The sequence below is a fragment of the Ovis aries genome, chromosome 3, assembly GCF_016772045.2.
Source record: "Ovis aries strain OAR_USU_Benz2616 breed Rambouillet chromosome 3, ARS-UI_Ramb_v3.0, whole genome shotgun sequence".
NCBI lineage: Eukaryota > Metazoa > Chordata > Mammalia > Artiodactyla > Bovidae > Ovis > Ovis aries.
Window position 1 is genome coordinate 198,116,161 of NC_056056.1, and position 16,259 is coordinate 198,132,419.

Below are 16,259 nucleotides of genomic sequence, written 5' to 3' on the forward strand. Positions count from 1 at the left end.
CTGCTGTTAATAATCGGCCTTTAATGAAAGAGACTCAGGTTAGATCCCTGGCCAGGGAACTAAGATCCCACTTGCCATGGGGCAACTAAGCTCTTGCGCCAGAATTACTGAGCCCACGCAGTGTAACTAGAGAAGCCTGCACAGGGCGACTAAGGATCCTGAATGCTGAAAAAAAGATTCTCTGTGCTACTAAGATTTGTGCCTTAGTATGTGCTAAGTCTCTTCAGTCTTGTCTGACTCTTTGTGACTATGGACTGATACTACGGAGTATAGCCCACCAAGCTCCTCTGTCCATGGGATTCTCCAGGCAAGAATACTGGAGTGGATTGTCCCTACTTCAGGGAATCTTCCTCACCCAGGGATCAAACCCATAGCTCTTATGTCTCCTGCATTGGCAGGTGAGTTCCTTACCACTAGTGCCACTTGGAAAGCTCCAAGTAAGACTTGATATAGCCAAATAAATAAGCAAATTAATACTTAAAAACTTGTCTGTTAAAAAAAAAAAAATTCAGCCATGCTCAGGATATCAAAGAGTGTTAGATTACCCTAAAGCGAATTTCCATACCTCAAAGGCATGTTTTCCACTCCTGGAGCTTATTCAAACTTATGTCCATTGAGTCGGTGATGCAATCCAACCGTTTCATCCTCTGTTGTCCCCTTCTCTTCCAACCTTCAGGTCCTGATATTATTTAACAAACAATACTATCATGATCTCAGTCTAGCTATGGAAATAGAAATGTTGATAAACATCTATGATATAAATCTTATTGTTAAAAATACCTAGTATACGCTGATCACAATGGCAAAAGAGAAGCAGCAATTAATTTTGGTTTAAGGACTCATGAGAGGTTCTAAGTGAAAAACCTTTCCCTTAGTAATGCTCATGAGAGATCCTTAAGATTTTGTAAAGGCAATATAAACAAATTAGACAAACACTTATGAGTGGCCATCATGTCTAAGATACTAAGGCACTGTGTAAGACATTTACTTGCAAAGTACAAAGATGGGAAAAACAATTACTCATTTCCGTCAAACTGGCTGAGATATCATGGAAGAGATAGGCATGTACAAATCTCATTATGTGCTCAGTTGCTCAGTTGTGTCTGACTCTGTGACACCATGGACTATAGCCCGCCAGGCTCCTCTGTCCATGAGATTTCCGAGGCAAGAAAACTGGGGTGGGTTGCCATTCCCTTCTCCAGGAGATCTTCCTGATCCACAGATCAAATCTGCATCTCTGGGATCTCCTGTATTGGCAAGCAGATTCTTTATCACTGACCCATCTGGGAAGCCCTCAGGATGGATGAGAATTCCAGAAAAAGAGAAATGTGTGAGGAAAAACACAGAGGTATATAAATAAACAACTCGACTGAATAAGTGGAAAGGATGAGTGAGCCAACACCGCATGGAGGTTAGGGGCATGGGCTCAGGTGCTGACATAGACATGCACGAATCTCATTATAACTTGGTAATGGTTAGATGTCATGTGACAATAAAGAAGGAAGAATTGATTGCAACACAGAAGTTATGGGGGTTTTCTTATGGACTATTCACTGTTCATTTATTCAGTCACTCATTTAACCATTTACGCCGTGGCTCCCTGACCTCTGGGATCTAATGCTTGATAATATGAGGTGGAGCTGATGTAATAAAAATAAAAAACACAATAAATGGAATGCACTTGAACTATCCTGACACCACCTCCCCTGGTTCCAGTACATGGAAAAAATCTTTTCTAAGAAGCCAGTCCCTAGTGCAAAGAGATTGGACACCGCTCATTTAGACAATGATATATAAACTAGTCTCTGTTCTATATACTAAGGATACACTGAAGACCAACGCAGACAAAATGGAACTTACAAAATAGTGTGCAAAGTAATACAGCAAGCAGATTAATTAAGCAAATAAATTAGAAACTATCATAAACAGTAAAGCATACTGTTCTGGTGACTGAATTTTGGCTTCAGAGAGACATGAAATTGAATGGCTAGAAAAAGTTTCTTTGAAGACATTTAGCTGTGTTCTGATTGACAAGAAGGAGTCAAGCTTTTCAATATCATACAAAAGAGTATTCTGGGCAAAAGACACAACTTGTCAAAAGGCTTGAGAAAGTAAGGGCAGAGGCCAGTTTGGTTAGAGCTGAATGAAAGGGAAAAGGAGTGGTTCAAGAATAATATGAAGGGTAAGAAAACTCCAGGACACACAGGGCTTCCTCCAGTACAATTTGGAGATTATTCCAAGTTCTACAGGAAGGCATTGGAGAATTTTAAGTGAGTATCCTTGCAGGATCCCTTTTGCATCTGTGAGGTAAATGGAGTAATAGGGGAACAGGTTTACTGGTTGAATGGTTACTTCAGAGGTCCAGGATAAATGGGACAGGTTTTTTTTTTTTTTTTTTCAGGGTTAGGTGTGGGGGAAGAAGAAGAAATCAGTGTCATCATAGTAGAGAAAGAAAGTGGATAAAATCAGAATATTTTAGAATTGCTGAGTCGACTGGAGCACTGTGGTAGGTGAATGGAAGAGAGGGGTATTTAATCTGATCTATAAAGTCCTCACCAGATGACGACAGTGGTAAAGAATCCACCTGCCAATGTACAAGATACAAGAGATGCAAGTTTGATCCCTACTTTGGGAAGGTCTCTTGGAGTAGGAAATGGCAACCCACTCCAGTATTCTTGCCTGGAAAATCCCATGGACAGAGAAGCCTGGAGGTTTCAGTCCACGGGGTTGCAAAAGAGTCAGACTCGACTGAGCACAAATGAACACACAATGCAGTAAAGGCTTCAACCAAGTAGAAAAGATTACCAGGAGAGGAAAAGTAATACAGCATGTCAGCCTGGCTGGAAGAGACAGCTCCTTAGAAGTATGACCAAGGGTAACATACACAGGGTGAAGATATATAAACCTGCATATTATATAATTATTAAAAGTTCTGGCTTATATATATGAGGAAGGTATTGGACTGCTGTGAATGGAGTGATCAGATGGGGATTATTATGAATGGGTTTGGTAATTGGGCCTTAAGTTTCTTTTGCATCTCAGCAAGACAGATTATTCATTTTAAAAGATTTGAAACACAATTTTTATATTAAAAAATAGACACTGCAATATGGAGATTTAACAATGTTACAGCTTAGAAATTTCCAATCACCACACTGATTCTGAATTTCAGATGTCTTATTTTTTATGCAGATGTTTCTCACTCAGGATGTAGGGTATTATTTAATTTATTATCTTGATAATAAATGCATGTAAACTCAAACTGGGCTTCTTTGACAATCTAGAGGGGTGGGAGGCAGGAGGGAGTTTCATCAGGGAAGGAACATATATATACCTATGGCTGATTCATTTGACGTATGACAGAAACCAACAGAATATTGTAAAGCAATTATCATTCAATTAAAAATAAATAAATTTTAAAAATTATTTTTTCTGCATTAACTGAAAAAAATTTAAGAAAAACACCACCATTATTAAGATTTAAAAGTGCTTGTCTATGTTACAAATCACTTCATCAACTAAGAACTTAATTGGCTGGTATAATTGGATGGCTGAGGAATAGCTTAATTCAGAAATAAAACAGCATCCCTAGGAGTCCCATAGAAGGTGCCAGCAAGGTGCATATGACCCAAATCCTACTCTCATCCCATCACATATAAAGGGAAGAGATCTTTTGGGTGGCTTCTATAAAAATTATTAGTGACTGTCTCTCATTACCTCAGATAGGTCATTTGACTGCTCTTGATTTAATGACTGTGGCAAAGGTAATAGAATACTCTGATTGATTTGGCCTAAGTCACATGCTTATACACTAGGGAAAGTGTGAAAATTCCACCTGAACATGTACTGAGAGTAGGGAAAAGTCATATTCCCCAAAATAACATTATGCTCTTAACATATGAATGCTTCTGTGATAGTGAAACAGTAAATGGTCAACCCAACAGAATTTCCAAACTCTGAGAATGCACTGGGATACATTAGCTTGCTCTTCATAGGCGGTCGTGGTAAAGAAACCACCTGCCAATGCAGGAGATGTAAGACATGCGGGTTCGGTCCCTGGGTCGGGAAGATTCCCTGGAGAAGGGCATGGCAACCCACTCCAGTATTTTGCCTGGAGAATCCCATGAACAGAGAAGTCTGGCAGGCTATGGTCTATCAGGTCACAGAGAGTTGGAGATGATTGAAGCAACTGATCATGTACATTAATGTTCCTAGTAATCACTGCAGAGTATTTGATTTATTGCTTGTGCTCTTTTGCCCTGGATACTCTTAAGATTCTTAGGAGTCCCTCACTACGAAGCTATTCAAGAAAATGAGATTTCTTTTGTTTATTCTGCATAAAAATTCAGTTCTAAATTTACTCTTTCTCTAATTTTGCCTTGAGGCTAAGGGTATGAGAGTGGGGTTGCTCATCATCACATCTCCAAATGTCCTTCATGAATGTGTTTTGCTGAAGAAACAACCATCTCTCTGAAGATGATTGTGACCACTTATTACATGAAGGTGACTGCCCCTAGTACTTTTTAAAATGCAAGTTAAAAACTTTTACTCCTTTTCCCCAATGTATATACAAATAGGCTTAACAAAGTTTTAAACAATTTTGCTTCACTTCATTTTTTTCAGCTTATTTATTTATTTTTATTGAAGGATAACTCCTTTACAGAATTTTATTGTTTTCTGTCACACCTCAGCATGAATCAACTATAGGTATACATATAGCCCCATCCTTTTGAACCTCCTTCCCATCTCCCTCCCCATCCCACCCCTCTAGGTTGATACAGAACCGCTATTTGAGATTCCTGAGCCATACAGCAAATTCCTGTTGCCTATCTATTTTACATATGGTAATATAAGTTTCCATGTTACTCTTTCCATACATCTCACCCTCTCCTCCCCCCTCCCCATGTCCATAAATCTGTTCTTTATGTCTGTTTCTACACTGTTACACTGTAAATAAATTCTTCAGTACCATTTTTCTAGATTCCATATATGTGCATTAGAATATGTTATTTATCTTTCTCTTTCTAATTTACTTCACTCTGTATAGTAGGTTCTAGGTTCATTCACCTCATCAGAACTGACTCAAATGCATTCTTTTTTATGGCTGAATAATATTCCATTCTGAAGGAGATCAACCCTGGGATTTCTTTGGAAGGAATGATGCTAAAGCTGAAACTCCAGTACTTTGGCCACCTCATGAGAAGAGTTGACTCATTGGAAAAGACTCTGATGCTGGGAGGGATTGGGGGCAGGAGGAGAAGGGGACGACCGAGGATGAGATGGCTGGATGGCATCACTGACTCAATGGAAGTGAGTCTGAGTGAACTCCGGGAGATGGTGATGGACAGGGAGGCCTGGTGTGCTGCGATTCATGGGGTCGCAAAGAGTCGGACACAACTGAGTGACTGAACTGAACTAACTATTCCTTTGTGTATATATAACACAACTTCTTTATCCATTCATCTGTTGATGGACATCTAGGTTGCTTCCATATTCTAGCTGTTGAAAATAATGCTACAATGAACAATGGGACACATGTGCCTTTTTCAATTTTGGTTTCCTCAGGATATATGCTTCCCTGGTGGTGCAGAGGTTAGAGCGTCTGCCTGCAATGTGGGAGACCTGGGTTCGGTCCCTGGGTCGGGAAGATCCCCTGGAGAAGGAAATGGCAACCCACTCCAGTATTCTTGCCTGGAGAATCCCATGGATGGAGGAGCTTGGTGGGCTACAGTCCACGGGTCTCAAAGAGTTGGACACGACTGAGCGACTTCACTTTTCCCTTTCACTTTCAGGGCATATGCCTAGGCATGGGATTGCTGGGTCATATGGTGGTTTTATTCCTAGATTTATAAGGAATCTCCATACCATCTTGCGCAGTGGTTGTATCAATTTACATTCCCACCAACAGTGTGAGAGCATTCCCTTTTCTCTATACCCTCTCCAGCATTTACTGTATGTAGACTTTTTGATTATGGCCATTCTGATCAGTGTGAGGTGATAGCTCATTGTAGTTCTCATTTGCATTTCTCTAATAATGACCAATGTTGAGCATCGTTTCATGTGTTCGTTAGCCATCTGTATGTCTTCTTTGGAGAAATGTCTGTTTAGGTCTTTTCCCACTTTTTGATTGGGTGGTTTGTTTTTCTGGTATTGAGTTGTATGAGCTGCTTGTATATTTTGGAAGTTAATTCTTTGTCAGTTGTATCATTTGCTTTTATTTTCTCCCATTCTTAGGGCTGTCTTTTCACCTTTCTTATAGTTTCCTTTGCTGTGTAGAAGCTTTTAAGTTTAATCATGTCCCACTTGTTTCCTTTTGTTATTATTTCCATTACTCTAGGAGATGGGTCATAGAAGATCTTACTCTGATTTATGTCATCAAGTGTTCTGCCTATGTTTTCCTCTAAGAGTTTTATAGTTTCTGGAATCCATTTTGAGTTTATCTTTGTTTATGTTTATAGGAAGTGTTCTAATTTCATTCTTTTATATGTAGCTGTCCAGTTTTCCCAGCACCATTTATTGAAGAAGATGTCTTTACCCCATTGTATATTCTTGCCTCCTTTGTTAAAAATAAGGTACCCATATTGGCCTGTAGTTTTCTTTTTCTGCGTTGTCTTTGTCTGGTTTTGGTATCAGGGTGATGGTGGCTTCATAGGATGAGTTTGGAAGTGTTCTTCCTCTGCAATTTTCTGAAAGAGTTTTAGAAAGATAGGCATTAGCTCTTCTCTAAATCTTTTGATAGAGTTCTCCTGTGAAGTCATCTGGTCCTGGCCTTTTGTTTTTTGGGAGATTTTTGATTACAGCTTCAATTTCAGTGCTTGAAATTAGGTTGTTCATAATTTCTATTTCTTCCTGGCTCAGTCTTGGAAGATTGAACTTTTCTAAGAATCCATCCAATTCTTCCAGATTATCCATTTTATAGCTGTATAATTGTTCATAATAGTCTCTTAAATCCTTTGTATTTCTGCATTGTCTGTTGTAACTTCCTTTTTCATTTCTAATTTTGTTGATTTGATTTTTCTGTCTTTTTTTCTTAATGAGTCTGCCTAAAGGTTTGTCAGTTTTGTTTATCTTCTCAAAGAACCAGCTTTCAGTTTTATTAATCTTTACAATTGTTTCTTTCATTTCTTTTCAATTTTTCTGCTCTGATCTTTATGATTTTTTTCCTTCTTCTAATTTTGGGGGCTTTATATTCTTCTTTTCCAGTTGTTTTATTGAAAAGCTAGGTTGTCTATTCAATGTTTTTCTTGTTTCTTGAGGTAGGATTACATTGCTATAAATTTCCCTTTTATAAGTGCTTTTGCTGTATCCCATGGGTTTTGAGTTGTCATGTTTTCATTGTCATTTTTTTTCTAGAATCTTTTTTGTTTTCTCTTGATTTCTTCAGTAACCTGAGGGTTATTCAGAAATGTTTTGTTTAATCCCATGTGTTTGTGTTTCTAACAGTTTTTTTTTTTTCCTTGTAATTGATATGTAGTCTCATTGGTTTGGAGAAGATGATCGATATGATTTCACTTTTCTTAAATTTACTGAGGTTTGATTTGTGAACCAAGATGTGGTCTAACCTGGAGAATGTTCCATGTACACTTGAGAAAAAGGTATATTCTTCTGCATTTGGATGAAATATCCTGAAGATGTCAATGAGATACATCTCATCTAATGTATCATTTAAGACTTGTGTTTCCTTATTAATTTTCTGTTTTGACGATCTGTCCATTGGTGTGAGTGGGTGTTAAAATCTCCTTCTATTATTGTGTTACTGTCAATTTCCCTTTTATGTCTGTTAGTGTTTGTCTTATGTACTGAGGTGCTCCTATGCTGGGTGCATAGGTATTTACAATAGCTGTGTCTTCCTTTTGGATTGATCCCTTGATCATTATGAAGTCACCTTCATTATCTCTTGCAATATTAATTATTTTAAGGTTAATTTTGTCTGATATGATGATTACTAGTTTGTTTTGTTTTTGTTTGTTTGTTTTCTGCTTCCCATTGTCACGGAATATATTTTTCCATCTTATCACTTTCAGTCTATATGTGTCTTTAGGTCAGAAGTGAGTTTCTTATAGACAGTATATATATGGGTCTTGATTTTGTATCCATTCAGTCTTTTGCTCATCTTTACTATCATTATTGTGAATTATTTTTCATGTAGTTTGCCTTAGTTTAACTCAGTTCAGTCATTCAGTCATGTCCAACTCTCAATTCCATGGACTATAGGATGCCAGGCTTTCATGTCTATCACAAACCCCTGGAGTTTACTCAAACTCATGTCCATCAAACCAGTGATGCCATCTAAAAATCTGATCCTTTGTCGACCACTCTCTTCCTGCCTTCAATCTTTCCTAGCATCAGAGTCTTTCTCAATGAGTCAGTTCTTCACATCAAGTGGCCAAAGTATTGGAGTTTCAGCATCAGTCCTTCCAATGAATATTCAGGACTGATTTCTTTTAGGATGGACTGGTTGGATCTCCTTTCAGTCCAAGGGGCTCTCAAGAGTCTTCTCCAACACCACAGCTCAAAAGGGTTAATACTTAGGCACTCAGCTTTCTATATACTCCAACTCTCACATCCATACATGACTACTGGAAAAACCATAGCCTTGACTAGACGGACCTTTGTTGGCAAAGTAATGTCTCTGCTTTTTAATATGTTGTCTAGGTTGGTAATAACTTTCCGTCCAAGGAGTAAGTGTCTTTTAATTTCATGGCTGCAATCACCATCTGCAGTTATTTTGGAGCCCCCCCAAAATAAAGTCTGACACTGTTTCCATTGTTTCATCATCTATTTGCCATGAAGAGATGGCACTAGATGCCATGATCTTCATTTTTTGAATGTTGAGTTTTAAGCCAACTTTTTCACTCTCCTCTTTCACTTTCATCAAGAGATTCTTTAGTATTTTTTGCTTTCTGACATAAAGCTGGTGTTATCTGCATATCTGAAACTAGTGATATTTCTCCTGGAAATCTTGATTCTAGCTTGTGCTTCATCCAACCCAGCATGTCTCATGATGTTCTCTGCATATAAGTTAAATAAGCAGGGTGACAATATACAGCCTTGATGTACTCCTTTCCCGATTTGGAACCAGTCTGCTGTTCCATGTCTGGTTCTAACTGTTGCTTCTTGACCTGCATTCAGATTTCTCAGGAGACAGGTCAGGTGGTCTGGTATTCCCATCTCTTTAAGAATTTTCCACAGTCTGCTGTGATCCACACAGTCAAAGGCTTTGGCATAGTCAATAAAGCAGAAGTAGATGTAATGGTTTATTTTGTCGTTTTTGAGGTTGCATTAAAGTACTGCATTTCAGACTCTTTTGTTGACTATGATGGCTACTCCATTTCTTCTAAAGGGTTCTTCCCCTCAGTAGTAGATATAATGGTCATCTGAGTTAAATTCACCCACTCCAGTCCATTTTAGTTCACTGACTTCCAAAATGTCAATGTTCACTCTTGCTATCTCCTATTTGACCACTTCCAATCTGCCTTGATTCAAGGACCTAACTTCTAACTTCTATGCAAAATTGTTCTTTCCAACATCAGGTGTCACATCCACAACTGGGTGTTGTTTTTGCATTGGCTTCTTTCTTTCTAGAGTTATTTATGCACTGATATCCAGGAGCATATTGGGCACTTACCCATCTGGGGAGTTCATCTTTCAGTGTCATATCTTTTTATCTTTTCCTACTGTTCATGAGGTTCTCAAGGCAAGAATACTGAAGTGGTTTGCCATTCCCTTTTTCAGTGGACCACGTTTTGTCAGAACAAAACATGTAGTTTACCTATTTTTTGTTTGTTTATTTCAACTTCTGTGCTTCTAGTTTGTTCCTTCTTTTGTGCAATATTTCTCTTTCCTCCTATGTTTGGTCCAATGGTTTCTGTAAGTTTGTATAGGTTGAGATTTGTGATGAGCTTTTTGTTTGTTTGTTTGTTTGTTTTTCCTCTGATGAACAAGGCTGAGTGAAGTGGTAATCCTGTCTGCTGATGATTTTGTTTGTAGTTTTCTTTTGTTTGTTGTTTAGATGAGGTGCCCTGCACAGGGTGCTACAGGTGGTTGGGTGATGCTGGATCTTGTATTTAAGTGGTTTCCTTTGTGTGATTTGGGTTTCCCTGGGGGCTCAGAGGTTAAAGCATCTGCCTGCAATGCGGGAGACCTGGGTTCGACCCCTGGTTTGGGAAGATCCCCTGGAGAAAGAAATGGCAACCCACTCCAGTATTCTTGCCTGGAAAATCCCATGGACAGAGAAGCCTGGTGGGCTATACTCCATTGGGGTAGCAAAGAGTCAGACACAACTGAGCGACTTCACTTCACTTTGTGTGACTTCTCACTATTTGATACTCCTTAGGGTTAGTTATCTGGTAGTCTAGACTCTTGTAGTCAGTGCTCCCACCCCAAAGGCCTAGGGCTTGATCTCTGGTCAGCAACAAAATCTGCACAAGTGGTTTGTTATGACGTTAAATGAAATTAAAATAAATACCCCAAAATGAGAAACTAAAGATGAATCCCAGACAAATGGCAATTACAAAATCAGGCAAATAATAATTAAAGTAGTGGAATATACATGTATACATATACCCCCATAAGCAAAGTCAAAACAGTCCAACAAAAATAAAGTACAGCAGATTCACCCAGCTAACAAAGGACATTGAAAATTATATTTATAATTGAAATCTAATCTTAATGCATTATGGTCAGAAAAGATGCTTGGAATGATTTCGATTTTTTGAATTTATCAAGTTTAGATTTATGGCCCAGGATGTGATCTATCCTGGAGAAGGTTCCATGAGCACTTGAAAAAAAGGTGAAATTCATTATTTTGGGGTAAAATGTCCTATAGATATCAATTAGGTCTAACTGATCCAATGTATCATTTAAAGTTTGCGTTTCTTTGTTAATTTTCTGTTTAGTTGATCTGTCCATAGGTGTGAGTGGGGTATTAAAGTCTCCCACTATTATTGTGTTATTGTTGATTTCCCCTTTCATACTTGTTAGCATTTGTCTTACATATTGCAGTGCTCCTATATTGGGTGCATATATATTTATAATTGTTATATCTTCTTCTTGGATTGATCCTTTGATCATTATGTAGTGGTCTTCTTTGTCTCTTTTCACAGCCTTTGTTTTAAAGTCTATTTTATCTGATATGAGTATTGCCGCTCCTGCTTTTTTTGGTCTCTATTTGCGTGGTATATCTTTTTCCAGCACTTCACTTTCAGTCTGTATGTGCCCCTTGTTTTGAGGTGGGTCTCTTGTAAGCAGCATATAGAGGGGTCTTGTTTTTGTATCCATTCGGCCAGTCTTTGCCTTTTGGTTGGGGCGTTCAACCCATTTACGTTTAAGGTAATTATTGATAAGTATGATCCCGTTACCATTTTCTTTATTGTTTTGGGTTCGGGTTTATACATCCTTTTCGTGTTTCCTGTCTAAAGAATATCCTTTAGAATTTCTTGGAGAGCTGGTTTGGTGGTGCTGAATTCTCTCAGCTTTTGCTTGTCTGTAAAGCTTTTGATTTCTCCTTCGTATTTGAATGAGATCCTTGCTGGGTACAGTAATCTGGGCTGTAGGTTATTGTCTTTCATCACTTTAAGTATGTCTTGCCATTCCCTCCTGGCCTGAAGAGTTTCTATTGAAAGATCAGCTATTATCCTTATGGGAATCCCCTTGTGTGTTATTTGCTGTTTTTCCCTTGCTGCTTTTAATATTTGTTTTTTGTGTTTGATCTTTGTTAATTTGATTAATACGTGTCTTGGGGTGTTTCGCCTTGGGTTTATCCTATTTGGAACTCTCTGTGTTTCTTGGACTTGGGTGATTATTTCCATCCCCATTTTAGGGAAGTTTTCAACTATTATCTCCTCAAGGATTTTCTCATGATCTTTCTTTCTGTCTTCTTCTTCTGGGACTCCTATAATTCGAATGTTGGAGCATTTCATATTGTCCTGGAGGTCTCTGAGATTGTCCTCATTTCTTTTAATTCGTTTTTCTTGTTTCCTCTCTGATTCATTTATTTCTACCATTCTATCTTCTATTTCACTAATCCTATCTCCCGCCTCCGTTATTCTACTATTTGTTGCCTCCAGAGTGTTTCTGATCTCATTTATTGCGTTATTCACTACATTTTGACTCTTTTTTATTTCTTCTAGGTCCTTGTTAAACCTTTCTTGCATCTTCTCAATCCTTGTCTCTAGGCTATTTATCTGTGATTCCATTTTGATTTCAAGATTTTGGATCATTTTCACTATCAATATTCGGAATTCCTTCTCCGGTAGATTCCCTACTTCTTCCTCTTTTGTTTGATTTGGTGGGCAACTCTCCTGTTCCTTTACCTGCTGAGTATTCCTCTGTCTCTTCATCTTGGTTATATTGCTGCGTTTGGGGTGGCCTTTTTATATTCTGGTAATTTGTGGGGTTCTCTTTATTATGGAGCTTCCTCACTGTGGGTGGGGTTCAATAACCAACAAATCACAGAAGAAATCAAAAAAGAAATCAAAATATGCATAGAAACTAATGAAAATGAAAACACAACAACCCAAAACCTGTGGGACACTATAAAAGCAGTGCAGGCATACCTCAAGAAACGAGAAAAAAGCCAAATAAATAACCTAACTCTACAACTAAAGCAACTAGAAAAGGAAGAATTGGAGAACCCCAGAGTTAGTGGAAGGAAAGAAATCTTAAAAATTAGGGCAGAAATAAATGCAAAAGAAACAAAAGAGACCATAGCAAAAATAAACAAATCCAAAAGCTGGTTCTTTGAAAGGATAAATAAAATTGACAAACCATTAGCCAGACTCATCAAGAAGCAGAGAGAGAAAAATCAAATCAATAAAATTAGAAATGAAAATGGAGAGATCACAACAGACAACACAGAAATACAAAGGACCATAAGAGACTACTATCAGCAGTTGTATGCCTATAAAATGGACAACGTGGAAGAAATGGACAAATTCTTAGAAAAGTACAATTTTCCAAAACTGAACCAGGAAGAAATAGAAAATCTTATCAGACCCATCACAAGCACGGAAATTGAAACTGTAATCAGAAATCTTCCAGCAAACAAAAGCCCAGGTCCAGATGGCTTCACAGCTGAATTCTACCAAAAATTTCGAGAAGAGCTAGCACCTATCCTACTCAAACTCTTCCAGAAAATTGCAGAGGAAGGTAAACTTCCAAACTTATTCTATGAGACCACCATCACCCTAATACCAAAACCTGACAAAGATGTCACAAAAAAAGAAAACTACAGGCCAATATCACTGATGAACATAGATGTAAAAATCCTCAACAAAATTCTAGCAATCAGAATCCAACAACACATTAAAATGATCATACACCATGACCAAGTGGGCTTTATCCCTGGGATGCAAGGATTCTTCAATATCCACAAATCAATCAATGTAATTCACCACATTAACAAATTGAAAAATAAAAACCATATGATCATCTCAATAGATGCAGAGAAGGCCTTTGACAAAATTCAACATCCATTTATGATAAAAACTCTCCAGAAAGCAGGAATAGAAGGAACATACCTCAACATAATAAAAGCTATCTATGACAAACCCACAGCAAACATTACCCTCAATGGTGAAAAATTGAAAGCATTTCCCCTAAAGTCAGGAACAAGACAAGGGTGTCCACTTTCACCGCTACTATTCAACATAGTTCTGGAAGTTTTGGCCACAGCAATCAGAGCAGAAAAAGAAATAAAATGAATCCAAATTGGAAAAGAAGAAGTAAAACTCTCACTGTTTGCAGATGACATGATCCTCTACATAGAAAACCCTAAAGACTCCACCAGAAAATTACTAGAGCTCATCAATGAATACAGTAAAGTTGCAGGATATAAAATCAACACACAGAAATCCCTTGCATTCCTATACACGAATAATGAGAAAGTAGAAAAAGAAATTAAGGAAACAATTCCATTCACCATTGCAATGAAAAGAATAAAATACTTAGGAATATATCTACCTAAAGAAACTAAAGACCTATATATAGAAAACTATAAAACACTGATGAAAGAAATCAAAGAGGACACTAAGAGATGGAGAAATATACCATGTTCATGGATCGGAAGAATCAATATAGTGAAAATCAGTATACTACCCAAAGCAATTTACAAATTCAATGCAATCCCTATCAAGCTACCAGCCACATTTTTCACAGAACTAGAACAAATAATTTCAAGATTTGTATGGAAATACAAAAAAACCTCGAATTGCCAAAGCAATCTTGAGAAAGAAGAATGGAACTGGAGGAATCAACTTGCCTGACTTCAGGCTCTACTACAAAGCCACAGTCATCAAAACAGTATGGTACTGGCACAAAGACAGACATATAGATCAATGGAACAAAATAGAAAGCCCAGAGATAAATCCACACACATAGGGACACCTTATCTTTGACAAAGGAGGCAAGAAAATACAATGGAGTAAAGACAATCTCTTTAACAAGTGGTGCTGGGAAAACTGGTTAACCACTTGTAAAAGAATGAAACTAGATCACTTTCTAACACCGCACACAAAAATAAACTCAAAATGGATTAAAGATCTAAATGTAAGACCAGAAACTATAAAACTCCTAGAGGAGAACATAGGCAAAACACTCTCAGACATAAATCACAGCAGAATCCTCTATGATCCACCTCCCAGAATTCTGGAAATAAAAGCAAAAATAAACAAATGGGATCTAATTAAAATTAAAAGCTTCTGCACAACAAAGGAAAATATAAGCAAGGTGAAAAGACAGCCTTCTGAATGGGAGAAAATAATAGCAAATGAAGCAACTGACAAACAACTAATCTCAAAAATATACAAGCAACTTATGCAGCTCAATTCCAGAAAAATAAATGACCCAATCAAAAAATGGGCCAAAGAACTAAATAGACATTTCTCCAAAGAAAACATACGGATGGCTAACAAACACATGAAAAGATGCTCAGCATCACTCATTATTAGAGAAATGCAAATCAAAACCACAATGAGGTACCACTTCACACCAGTCAGAATAGCTGCTATCCAAAAGTCTACAAGCAATAAATGCTGGAGAGGGTGTGGAGAAAAGGGAACCCTCCTACACTGTTGGTGGGAATGCAAACTAGTACAACCACTATGGAGAACAGTGTGGAGATTCCTTAAAAAATTGCAAATAGAACTACCTTATGACCCAGCAATCCCACTTCTGGGCATACTCACCGAGGAAACCAGAATTGAAAGAGACACATGTACCCCAATGTTCATCGCAGCACTGTTTATAATAGCCAGGACATGGAAACAACCTAGATGTCCATCAGCAGATGAATGGATAAGAAAGCTGTGGTACATATACACAATGGAGTATTACTCAGCCATTAAAAAGAATTCATTTGAATCAGTTCTGATGAGATGGATGAAACTGGAGCCGATTATACAGAGTGAAGTAAGCCAGAAAGAAAAACACCAATACAGTATACTAACACATATATATGGAATTTAGAAAGATGGCAATGACGACCCTGTATGCAAGACAGCAAAAAAGACACAGATGTGTATAACGGACTTTTGGACTCAGAGGGAGAGGGAGAGGGTGGGATGATGTGGGAGAATGGCATTCTAACATGTATACTATCATGTAAGAATCGAATCGCCAGTCTATGTCTGACGCAGGATACAGCATGCTTGGGGCTGGTGCATGGGGATAACCCAGAGAGATGTTATGGGGAGGGAGGTGGGAGGGGGGTTCATGTTTGGGAATGCATGTAAGAATTAAAGATTTTAAAATTAAAAAAAATTAAAAAAATTAAAAAATTATATTTACCATTTAAGAACAAAACTAACTAAAGCACAAACTTGAAAAGAAAACTAAAGCAAGGTGCCAAGTGGGAAATAAAGAAATGAAAACGAAACTAACAAAGACACTGCAAGAAAAGAAAAAATAGATATGCAAAGTTAAATACAGGTAAATGAAGAAGATTCATACACATTAAAGAGTAACTGCAAGGGGAAAAGAATAGTAGGAAAGGCAAAAAAAAGGAATAATGTAGAAAAAATGTAACAGGTTAAGAAAAAATTAAAATTATAAAAAAGAGAAAAGAAGAAAAAGGAAAGAGGGAGAAAGAAAAAAGAAAAAAAAAAAGGGGGCGGGGCAGGGAAACTCCAGAGAACTACAAAAGCACAACGTAGAGGCAGAGGTTTATAACAATAATAAAAAGTGTGTGACTAAATATATACATATACATATATACCCATCAGTTCGATTCAGTCTCTCAGTTGTGTCTGTCTCTTTGTGAA